Consider the following 12,726-nt stretch of genomic DNA (forward strand, 5'->3'; position numbering starts at 1 on the left):
AACCAGGAAATAATTCCATTTGTGTGCAGATCGGCCCTCATTCTTCTTTTTTATCACCACCAAGGAAGTTTCAGATAACTTTTCTGATATTTGGGATGACAGCAGTTTGCAGTGATTCGACGTCTGTTAGCAGAATTAGGTTAATTCTGCTGAGGCAAAATTTCACCAATTTTGCTCTCATTAAAGAAAAAGTCATTTTGGTGAGACGCTGGCGAAAGATCCAGCTCCGGTCCGAGTGCCAAAGGCACCAGGTGAGGGGATTTCAATATTCATTATTTGTCAGGATTATACTAAAACTCCTTTTACAAATTTTGCAAAAAATCAAACGAAATCTCATTTTATGAGACTCTGGATTTAGATCCAGTCTGAGCACCGAGAATTTTTAATGAGCCAGACGTGGGAGGTGACAGAGGGAGGATCTGTGTGATGGGGTTGGGTCAGCTCCGGTCTTCCTGTGTGGAGTTTGCATGTGCCTGTGTGGGTTTTCTCCGGGTACTCCGGTTTCCTCCTACATTCCAAAAACATGCACGGCGGGTTGATGGAACACTGAATTGTCCCTAGGTGTGAATGTAAGCGCGGATGGTTGTTCGTCTATGTGTGCCCTGCGATTGGCTGGCCACCGGTTCAGGATGTCCCTCGCCTACTGCCCGAAGACGGCTGGGATAGGCTCCAGCACGCCCCGTGACCCTTGTGAGGATAAAGCGGATCAGGAAATGGATGGATATACTATAATGTGTGTATGTAACCAAAATCTTGCATCATCCCCCATTACACACAAGAGGAATCCCAAACCTCTACAGACAAGCAAACATGGAACTACTGGCAGTCACTTTTCCAAAAGAGGCACTTTTTAATTCCCATGCCTATTTGGGATACTGCCAGGTTGACTTCTAGCCTCATTTTGTGTGGATGCCATTCACGTGACACGTGGGTGATATCCTTTTGCCAACTGTCCCACATTTATCAGTTCACATTCACACGGGTGCCCCCCCCCCCCGACATTGTTTTTTTCTACCATGAAAGACTGAATAAAGTGTTTGGACAAAAGCTCCATCGTGACGTTTAAATGCACAACATGTGTTCTTTGTGTGTGATTGTGAAAAGCAGCACAAAGAGAAAATGAGGTCTTTTCGACAGATTAGTGAGGAAGCTTGGTGTCACCTACAAATGGCCTCTGACACTCAAGTTAATTGCTTCTCGTTCTTTTGTGAGCACCTGAAAGACGGTCCAACACACCGCACTTTGAACAGGAAGATGCTTTTTCTTTTTTCTTGAACGAATATCACTTTCCTCCTTGAGAACCAAGCCTCTTTCATTTTCAAAAAGTGTAACTATATTCTTACCACACATTACAAGACATCATTCTTTGTATAGCGCTTTCACAATAGCTACAGCTTTAAAAAAAGTGCTTTACAGAACAGCTAACATAAAATAACAAAATACGGTAATATAACAACACGTAACATAAGACATGGACGGCCAATTGTAACCACTATTCTTGCATTTTCTCTCTCTCTCTCTCTATACATATATATATATATATATATATATATATACACATATAAAATCAAGTGCCACTTTCCTTTGCCAAGGTATTCAGGATCATGAGGACAAAAAAATATTGACTCTACTACAACCATTTCAATATTTTTTGTTAGATTTCTTTTTAATGTAACTATTACTGTAACAATTTCTTTACAAAAGTCATAATATTGATTTTTTTCGATACTATATATTTGTTACATCCACATATTCACAACTTTATTCTTTTTTTTTTTGTTTTGTTTTGAAAAATACTTAAATGTTCAAAACGTTTTGCTGAATTCAATTTTTCCAAGAAAATAATATTTTTTTTAAAATAGGAGAATGACTTTTGGGGCCAAAAAATACATTTGTTCAATAAAGTATTGTTAATGAACAATGACATTTTAATATAAATTATAAGTAAATTGTTTGTGATTATTTTATCTTCTTGTAACTTTGTAACAACCTTTGCCCCCATTTTTTGCGCATTTTTTGAAGTGATCTAAAAAATAGCTTTATCTATTTTTTTATATAGAAAAGTACAAATTATTTTTTAAAGAAAAACTATGATTTTTTTTTGTAATAATCTTTTTCTTATGCCAGTATAGTGACAATTAAATAAGAAGCACAGTGTCCCAGACCTGCTTCTTCAAGGAAACTGCGAGCCTCAGACAATTCCACATCCACACACAGATGCTCAGAGTATTCCTCTTAACTGTATCATCAATAAAAATGTGTAAAAGTGATTCAAGCAGCACTTTTCTTTGTGGGCCAGCATCTGTGTGTTAAAAAAAAAAAAGAACAAGCTGAGATGCGCAAAAAGAAGAGCAAGAGGCTTGTGATTTAGAGTAGCTTCCTACAAGAAGTCAACTTTCCCATAAGACGGCATGATGATGACCCGCTCGCAATTTCCAACCTTCGGTTTGGTGACAGATAACGTTCAGATGTTTACTGCCCGAGAATGGCGGGTCACCCGTTGTGGTGGGCCATTCCTCTGTTTGCGTAGCAACAAAGAAAATGGCCCGAAGAGATCTGACCTTGAGTTTCTTCTTTTTATTCGAACATATAAAAACATAAGCAAAGAAACACTGAAACACATTCTGTACAAAAGCAACAACACAATTTTACTCCAACACAAAATCATACAAAAAGACACTCACAGCATTTTTGTGTGTCTCTGTGTGTTTTGTGTGTCATTGCTCGTGAAATGTTGATCTTTTGAGTTTTGACCAAAGGAGCAACACTTTTAAAGGGCTCTATTTTCATGACCGACGCAAATCCAGGGCAGCACAAGGTGTACCTTGTCAACACCATTTAAAAATAGATTTTTGGCTAGCAAGTTGGCGTGGCTGCTATAGAGTGCCTTGTTGTCAACAATGCGTGTCAGCATGTCACGCGGAGGAAACGAAAGAGAGAGGGGTGGGAGCGAGTCTCACTTGATAGCCTGTGTATGGACCTTGGCTACTGGCTGGCAGGACCGGTTTAGAGCGCCTCATTGTAGGTTGTGAGTGCTTGCATGTCAAGGAGAGAAAATGAATGAGTGAAGAAGGGTAGGGGAGTCCAATGTGACGGCTAGCTGGCGGACCACGGCTTCGGGCTGGCGTGGCTGCTTTCGAGTATTCAGTTTATTCAAGCAAATACAACAACAGCAATGCTGCCAGAGAATCGTTAATCTTGTGCATCGCAAGGCTTTTGTTCACCCACATTTGAAATTTTCTTTGAAGGCATTGAGTCTTTCTTTTTTTAGAGTGTGTTCAGTTCCGTGTGTCATTAATTAGCCGCCAATCAAAGGCGGCTAAATCTGGCAGTGGGATAATTGCCTGAGATAACTGATTGACAGCTACATGGCTTCAGATCATTGATTGACGCTTTCATGGCATCACCCACACAGATGCTGGATGGGTTTTTCATGTGTGAATCTTTGACACTGTGGAGAAAGCTACTTTCAAAATAGTCACAACCATACAATAAATAGTAATGCCACAATCGAACTTGTATTACAATATCATTCAATTATAATAGATTTTTTTGGTGTAGACTCTAAACCACAAATGTCAAACTCAAGGCCCGGGGGCCAAATCCGGCCTGACACCTCATTTTATGTGGCCCGCAAAAAAGCAAGTCAAACATGTCAACTGTCATGATGCTAGCTAAAATCTGTACCAACATTTTTAATTTTCATCTGTAATAAATAAGAGGGATTTTGTCAGCATTTTATTGAAAAAAAAACCCGTCATGACAGTAACTTAAACAAAAGTGGAGTAAACCGTTATTCTTGACTTCTTCATATGGTTTGAGTCATAACGGCCCTCCAAGGGAAATGGTAACTAAAATATGGCCCGCGACAAAAATGAGTTTGACACCCCTGGTCTAAACTAATGGAATCTAAATTTTCGATTATATAGGGTAGGGGTGCCCAACCCGGTAGTCCAGTGGTTAGCACGTCGGCTTCACAGTGCAGAGGTTCGATTCCAGCTCCGGCCTCCCTGTGTGGAGTTTGCATGTTCTCCCCGGGCCTGCGTGGGTTTTCTCCGGGTGCTCCGGTTTCCTCCCACATTCCAAAAACATGCATGGCAGGCTGATTGGATGCTCTAAATTGTCCCTAGGTGTGAGTGTGGGCGTGGATGGTTGTTCGTCTCTGTTTGCCCTGCGATTGGCTGGCAACTGATTCAGGGTGTCCCCCGCCTCCTGCCCGGAGACGGCTGGGATAGGCTCCAGCACCCCCCGCGACCCTAGTGAGGATCAAGCGGTTCGGAAAATGGATGGAGGGATGGGGTGACCAACCAGTCAGAGACGAAGAGCCTTTTTTTTATTTTTATTTTATTTTTTTTTTACTGTGTTACTGCAAAGAGCCACACACATACACACACACACACACACAGACTTTTTTGCCCACGATCGACCCTGTCGCGCATGCACGCCACGACGAGCAACAACCGGAGCACCCGAACATAAATGAAACCTAAAGACACAAACACACAAATATTATTTTTTTGCCCCATTTCCTCCTCCGACCGCTCGCGGTCAACTTGGGACCAGTCTGCTGGCTCTTGGTCAATTGCAATCGACATATCGGGCACCCCTGCCTTAACTGAGGTAATTCGCTGACTAGCTCAGCACTTAGCACTTCACGCTGTTTTCTGAGCATGAGCGGTGGTGATTCAGTCATCTGATTGGTTGCCCTCTATGTCAATCAAGCAACGGGATTGATGATAGGCTGACATAGTACGTTCTGTGTATTAAGCACTGTTGTTTGAATGGCATCGCCATCGCCGAGTCGTTTTCGACGATTGTCGTGTGAAAGCCTGGGAGCTGCATTGAACCAGCCAAAGAGCCGCATGTGGCTCGCGAACTGCGGGTTGGCCACCCTTGACATAGGGAATGCTCTGAATTGTATCTAGATGTGCATGTGAGTGGTTGTTTGTTTATGCGTGCCCTCCAATTGGCTGGCAAGCCGTTCAAGGTGTATCTCGCCTACTGCCCGAAGACATCTGGGATCGGCTCCAGCATGCCCATGACCCTGGTGAGGATAAGTGGATTAGAAAATGGATGGATGGATGGATAGATATTACTGGCGGGCAAAAACACAAGATTTGGCCTATTTCTGAAAACAAAATTACAATCTATTTTTATAAGTCAAAAAAAAATCTGATCTTTATTCAATTTTGCTAATCCATCGCTTGTAGCGTCATGCAGCCTGAAAGACAACAGAATTATCAATCCACCCAGCTCCGGGCCATCCTCTCACTCAAGTTTGGATCTCGCAAACATGTCAGTCCGACATCATTACGAGCTTGTAAACATAAGACACGACTCTTAGGTCTCATCCCACAATGCAATGCGGTGCTGAGGCAAAGCGAGTGTGACCACAAGAATCTTTTGGAGCCACCGTGAAGCATCTAATTGAGCCGACTGCTGTTAATTTGCATCTTGCGCTGCGAGGGCACTTCATCATCATGCCGATGGCGTCCATGCATGTATCTGTGTTTAAGTGTGTTCTAATGATGCAGGAGAGTCTGCTTAACGACGCGTGAACGTGCGCGCGAGGGTTGCAGGCCGGCGTGAAGCCACTTTCATTTGAGAACACAATCTGTTCATGGCGAGATGGCATCGACGTCCGCTCAGTGGCGCACACCAGACAAAAGGACATTGTTTCCTGCCTCCCTGCTTCATCATAAATTTGCATTTGTGAGCCACAAGAGGTGTTGTTTGGTTGTCCTCAAAGTTTCCACAAAGGAACAAATTTTGTGTGACTGTCAGGCTTGAGGCGGAAACTTTTCAATTTCTGCATGTCACAGATTGGACAGATGAGATGCTTTAAAAAAAAAAAAAAAGTGAAATGCTCAAAGTGCTCCGGAAATTTATATTCAGTAAAATGGTTTCATTTGACAGTACATTGTCATAAAATGGACTTCGATATTTTTCATTAAAGGGGAAGTCGAGTCCAATATTTTCTATGCTGCCTCACTAGTCTTAACAGGATATACAGATTAATATTGTGGTTGTGGAATCTGAATTAAGCAGATGAATCCAACCGTTTTATCCATTTCAGGGGCGGGGGGGGGGCATTTTGCATTGCACTGCTACTTGCCGTCGACTGAAAATGACATCACAGTGCCTAAGGGCTTAGGTCAGGGGTGTCAAACTCATTTCACATTGTGGGGCACATACGGACTAGCTGTCAAGTGGGCCGAACCATTAACATTATAAAATACCTATGAATCACCAAAATATCATCTCTTTCCTTTGGTTTGGTCTCAAGAAGCATTGATTGGTGCTTTCATATCATTTGCTCCGTTGGGTCTATCTCGGTGACTGACTGAGACTGCTGTTTTCTTCCCCGATCAAAATAATGTTGTCTTCTACTGTGATCAAAACAGTGTGCCCCCTCGTGGATAATCCACAAATTGCATTTTATTTAAAATATTCATTCTGTGTCTTTAATACATTTTTTCCCCACTTTTACATTATCCCGTGGGCCGGATCGAACCTCCTTGGGGGCCGGTTCTGGCCCGCGGGCCGTATGTTTGACACCGCTGGCTTAGGTAATGGCTGCCATGGCTCGCCTGTTTTCTGGGAGTATTATGAAAAAATATATAATAATAATAATAATAATAATGATAAAACTAAATTCATTATCATGAGCTTACAGCTCTAAATGTAAAAGATGGTGAACAGTGAAAATAATGAAAGCATTATTTATTCATTCATTCATTTTCCGAACCGCTTTTATCCTCACTAGGATCGCGGGGGGTGCTGGAGCCTATCCCAGCCGTCTTCGGGCAGTAGGCGGGGGACACCCTGAACCAGTTGCCAGCCAATTGCAGGGCACACAGAAACGAACAACCATTCGCGCTCACACCCACACCTAGGGACAATTTGGAGTGTCCAATCAGCCTGCCATGCATGTTTTTGGAATGTGGGAGGAAACCGGAGGACCCGGAGAAAACCCACTCAAGCACGGGGAGAACATGCAAACTCCACACAGGGAGGCCGGAGCTGGAATTGAACCCGGTACCTCTGCACTGTGAAGTCGACGTGCTAACTACTCGACTACTGGGCCAGCATTATTTAATCAACATAAATATAACAGTGTGAATTACTAAATCCTGACCCCTCAGGAATAAAATATAAGCCTTCCAATAATAATAATAATAATAATAATAATACATTTTATTTATAAGCGCCTTTCAAGACACCCAAGGACACTTTACAATAACAAAAAACACAAAACAATACGGGTTGAGCAGCGGCAGCCAAAACGCGCCAGCGTTCACTCAACCCGAAGGTCAGAAAGAAACCACAGGGGAGGGAGAGAGGGAGAAAAAAACCCACGCTCGAACTACCCTCATTTTGAGGATAATTTGAGTGAGGCAAAAAAAAACTCCTGCACAAGCATATGACAGTTACAACAGGTCACAAGACATAAACAATGAAGACGGTGAATCAAGGGTATGTATGAGTGTCAACCTTACAATTTTTAAGTTATGGTTTATGAATCAAAGGATGACACCGTCAATTTGTTCATTTGGTCCGGTGGTTCCGCGGCTAGTAGTTAGCGGCTAAACCACTATCGTTTATGTTTTCAGGCTGTGCAAGCCGTTCTCATTTTCATGCTTTCCACACCAACACGTGATCAAATGATTCAATAGGATTGTTGTCTTGGCCTTTTTTATTTGAGGACATACCTTGCACAATTTACTCCATGTTACTTTGGGGGTGCCGCCACACACAAGCAACAGTAAGGAACTTCTATTGTCAAAATAGCTTGGCTAGCTATACAAAATAAATCAACATGGAAATAAATACAATTTTTAAAAAAAAAATCCTCTCCCTGTACGGCCTGGTACCAATCGGTGGCCAAGGACCAATGGTTGGAGACACCTGATATAGTGGCCAAGGTTTCATACAGATCGATATTGTTTTCCTCAAATAGACGTAAATGGTTTTCATGTAATGATACGGTGTCATACAATGGACATACTGTATAGGTTGTTCAAAAAATGGGCATGTCAGGTTTTTATGGGACGGTGACCATTAATTGCTGTAGGAAAACTGTTTTGAAATACAAAAAAACAAAAACCAGAATGTGTTCAACATCAGTAGTTTCACTTTAAACATGGCATTAATGAATGTTGGTTTATTTCTTGCTTCCATAATTGTAGGGACATGTTTCTCCATCACACAGCGATACATTCTGATTGCCTCTGATGTCTCGACTCCTCCTTGATGCATCCTTTTATGAGAGATGTGCCGTCGTTTGGCAGTAAAATGCAAATAAATAACATTCGCGTGACGCTACACATTTAAATGCCGGTTTGGACATTTACAATCTCCCTGCCTGCGATGAGAACACATTTTTCAGCGCAGAACAGGCATCTGCCTACCAGACAAGCATAATGAATATGTTAAATGTGGTTCATTCCACCAGCAGATGCCATTGCGGAGCATCTTTTTCTTGTGCTTGGCGAGTAGTGGAATCCCTTACAATCAACATCCTGATGAATTTGAGGATTGGGGCTATTCAAACAGCCACAGCTCCGAGAGCAAAAAAAAAAAACCTCCTTAATTCCACATTTCACACACAAATTCAACCCGTCAGAGAGGGGAAGGCAACAGCCAAGCCCAGTAACCCCGTTGGCAAATTAATCTTTCCCAAGATCAAATCTTATTGCTGTGAATATCCCCACGTTGAGGTGAAGCTATGCGGTATCATAACATTTTTTTTAAAAATCCTGTAAAATGGAAATGCTCCCGAGACATATATCAATTATTTCACAGTTTCATATTGCGCATTCGATTTTTGAGTCTTTTTTAAATAATGAGATAGTGACGACTGGTTCATATATAAAGCACGTGATTATAAAATGGACATACCGGTACATGATTTTTACATGCACGTGGACATGTGGTATTCATGTCAAAAGTGGAAATGCATGCTTCTCATAATGTGGACATACTGCACAGTGCATGTGACAGCGTATGCATAAAATGAACTTGGTTTTCAAAACATGTACATTCAAGGTTTCTCATGCCCCAATCGATTCACAAAAGGACTGCTCCGTTTGACCGAGAAGGAGTTTCGACTTTCATCCGAGTAGCCTTCATCAGTTCAGTTGCACGATCTGATGAATCCTTCTTGGATAAGAACCAAACAAATCTTCTAAGACAAACAGAGCAGTCCAGGAGAATAAATTCCAAAATGTTTAAACCCCCTCCCTCCACTACACCTCCCCCCACTTCCCACCATTGTAAAAAAGGTCATAATTGTGATTGTGTATGTGGTAGTGGGTTATTACGGCCCCTTGGTATTGATTTGTCAGCACTCCAGAGAGCAGAGCGAATGGAGGTGGTGTTATTACTCAGGCCAGAAATAATGCCAAAAAGCTGTTGTGAGATCTGAAATCCGCCTTCAAGCGATCGATGACGTCGCCCGTGATTGGCTGCAAGTTAAAGTTCATTTCACTGTGAAAAGAACATCAAGTAATGGGGGCACCAGTTTTTCCACGCACAGATCCAATGAAGTGGCCAGTTAACCCGCCGCCGTCTGGAGACTTGAGTTGACTTTTGCTTAGCTCGTGTCCTCCAAGTGCAGGCCGTCCAATCACAGTGCCGAACACTGGTGTGATGTAGTAACACAGATAAAAGCACGCGCGAGATGAAGCTTTGCGGTCGTGTGCAGGGGTCAATTTGACCCGGGCCATAAAAGGACATTAGACAATTTAAAGATTTTTTTTTTTTAAGGTGATATTTTTTCACCAAGTTTTACAACTTTAACATGGGTCAGTTTGACCCACTACGTAGTATAAATCTTTTTTTTTGTTTGTTTTTTTAAAACATTTTTCACTTGAGTTTTTAACTGTAAAGTTGACCTGGTACTGAACAAAAGCATCCATTTCAACAAATATTTATCCTTGTATATTATTTCTGGTTTTGCAAGCTTTAAACTTTACAGTGGTTCAATTTAACATGCTATATTAGCAGTAAAATGTTTCAAATGTTTTTCGAAATGTTTTGAACTAACGGGTCAATTTGACCCACTGTACAGTTTAACAGCAGGCATCAATTTCAAGAAATATTTATTCTAATGGTAAATCTTATTAATATTGCATTTTACACGTTTAAATGAGTCAATATGACCCTATACATAGAAGATTAGGCAATCATTAAAAAAAATGTAGCCTAAAAAAAGGTGTGGGGGGGGGGTTCCCCAAAAAATGTTTAAAACACAAAAACTTAACAATATGACCTGATTCATAACCTGTGGTTTAATATTGCTCAATTGAAAAAAAACCTGTCAAATGTTATTATTTGAGTATTTTTTGTTCCTATTTCTAATGGAAAAAAATTACCAATGAGTTGAAAACAAGTGCAATTGATGGCTCATCAAATTGCAACTCTTCAGATATGATCATTAATAATTGCCGATGATTTTCTTTGCCTTTGGGATTTTCTGGACTTTATTACCACCGCATCGGCTTCTCATTTCCTGTCCCACGCAGTCAAATCATCTCATCATCTTTCTTTGGTGCCGCTTTCCTCCTCGCCTCAAATAATACCATTGAAAAAGTGCGGCGGCCATTCCGAGTGAATAAGTCATGAACGTTAACAAGCGGCCGTGGAAATTGCAATAAAAACACCCCCTAAGCCCTCCCTCTCTTCTCTTTTTTTTTTTTTCCCAACGGAATTATTTCAAGGTTCACGCGCCTTGTTAATTTTCCGCCGATGTGTTTTTTTTTGCTCGACTGACTGCGGTGATGCGGAAGTAATTACTGGCGTATGCAATTTACAACAACATGGAATGAAATTAGCTATTTCAAAGCCTCCATTAAATAAAAAAAAAGGGAGCAAATTGTCTCACAGTAATTCCACATTAATCCAATGGTGGGATTCAAAAGTTTTGTGACAAATTGACTTTTTATGGTGGTGTATGAGGTGGTGGCGAATTCCATCCCTGGAACATGACAAAGTGTTGAGTCCCCAGCCCCATCCTGGGCCTACGAAAAATACTACCCCCTCATAGCATGGTCTTCTTTTGAGCCCCCCAATTATACCTTATGAGCAAAATTTCGGCAATTTGTGTGTTTAGACAAAAGGAAATTCATTGTCTGCCATAGGTAGAGGGACCCGGGAAGGCGATTCTACCGATCAGTTGATGCAGAATCCTGAAAGCAAAAACCTCACTTTGCTCATTGCCACTAAGATGAGTCTCTAAGCAGGAGAGGAGAAACGACAGTAAAACAGACCAAAATCCATATGTCAGGGGAAGAGGTTAGTTTTACACACGGTGTTTTAACCATATGTCGTGAAATACGTCTTAAGTCAAGATTTACAAAATTCTCCAGAGTTTTCCAATCATCCACTGACATTGTTCGTTGCCCATGCGCTAGGAATCTATAAAAGACCATGCATGATGGGAACTATTGTCGAAATGTAGTTCAGGGTAATTTTGAGGGCCAGAAGCAGACCAAGCTAGGAAGGTAGTACTTCCCAGAGGTCCAGAAACTGCAGATTTGAACATACTTAACTGGAACAGTTTTGTCACAGGAACTAGAAGTATCAACAACTGATGGCTTCTAGAGTCTCAGGTAGAAAGGCTTCTTAAGTCAAGTGCTATAACTTTACCAGCTATGACATTGTTGCCCTTTTGTCTCTGTTCTTGCCTTTTCACTGCAAGCTTTTGAATTACTGTACCATTTTGTGTCTGAAGCACAGTCCTCCAAAAGTACCTGGTTCCAGGGAAAATGCCTGGTTTCAATTGTTTGAATGCTATACTGCTATTAGCCGATGATGAGGCAGATGTATTTATTTTTTTAAATTACAAATTGTCAAAACAAAATTCCGCAAGCAGCAGTGGAGAAAGAGCAAATGGCCCAGAAAATGTTTGGCTTCAAGTTAACTGTATGTGCGTGAGACACATGCAGAAAATGATGAACAAGCAGAGTCGATCTTGTAAATGATGCCAGCAGCTGCTCGGAGAGCTTTTTAAAACCGAGGAAACTGTGACAATTTATCATCTTTTTTACTAGCCGACTACATTGGATTCGTTTGCAGTGTGGACATTTTCAGCAAATTGAGTACTGCTGAAAAAGGAACGTTAGATGCCCTGTCAATGTTTAATATTGTATAGGACAGCAACAACTGGATTGGCATTTGTTATTTTATTTGTTTTATTTTTAAATCTTTGTTTTGTATAGCTTTTAAGCAACTGGCTCTAGCTATTTTCTAAATTATTTTAATTCTTGCATTTTTTTCCCAATGATAAAAGTATCTGTTTTAATCTATTTATCTATGTTCTTTTTGATTATTTTTCTTATTCTTATTATTTTCTGTATTTTCGTAATTACTTTAAAACGAATAATGGGGGAGCCAATGATGAGAGTTACTGTACTGCATTTAAATGTAATTCAGTTAGATCAATAAATATAAGCAATACCATTAAAATAAATACGTATACCCAGTACATTTGGAATGATCAATCAAAATCATTTCGAATTTAATATTCCGTATTTTCGCCCTCATTTTTAGGACACTGGATGATGGAATTTCCTTATTCATATTCTGTCATACCATCATCGTTATTGGTATTTATGCTACATATAAAGGAGTTTCATTCTTATAGTACACCTGCAGCATGCTTTATATTAGGAGACGAATGTCAGTCGAGACACATGCAGCACAAATAAGAAGAGCGCATGCGTG

This window comes from Hippocampus guttulatus, chromosome 14 (genome assembly GCF_054856545.1).
Source record: "Hippocampus guttulatus isolate MCC_2025c chromosome 14, RoL_Hgut_1.0, whole genome shotgun sequence".
Taxonomy (NCBI): Eukaryota; Metazoa; Chordata; class Actinopteri; order Syngnathiformes; family Syngnathidae; genus Hippocampus; species Hippocampus guttulatus.